Source organism: Penaeus monodon, chromosome 21 (assembly GCF_015228065.2).
Source record: "Penaeus monodon isolate SGIC_2016 chromosome 21, NSTDA_Pmon_1, whole genome shotgun sequence".
In the NCBI taxonomy this organism is placed as follows: domain Eukaryota; kingdom Metazoa; phylum Arthropoda; class Malacostraca; order Decapoda; family Penaeidae; genus Penaeus; species Penaeus monodon.
The window spans coordinates 12,914,265-12,914,523 of record NC_051406.1 but is presented as its reverse complement, the minus strand read 5'-3'; the positions used below and the strand labels follow the sequence as shown (position 1 = coordinate 12,914,523).

Sequence of the window (259 nt, the reverse complement as noted above, 5' to 3'; positions counted from 1 at the left end):
AAATTGAACTTCATTTCCCTCATCAATATGTATATACGAGTTCGAAGTAAAATTATATCCTTTAAATTTGCTGTTGAAGATTGAAAGGAATGTTTAATGTTTTCGGGGTCTGGAATTCTAGGCCAAAAGGAGTGTTGCGTTTATGTTATGTTGGGAATGATACTGATAAACGCGAGAAAAAGGAGAGAGAGAGATGGATAAACAGGAAGGATGGTCAATTCAGAGATAATGAGGAACCAAAGGAAAGGATAAGAGGATA

General features: G+C 35.5%; 1 protein-coding gene across 1 annotated transcript in view; it reads left to right on the top strand.

Moving 5' to 3' along the window:
- The window catches only part of LOC119586243, a gene marked incomplete in the record, with an annotated part of 139,392 nt that overhangs the window by 23,743 nt on the left and 115,390 nt on the right, over window positions 1-259 (top strand).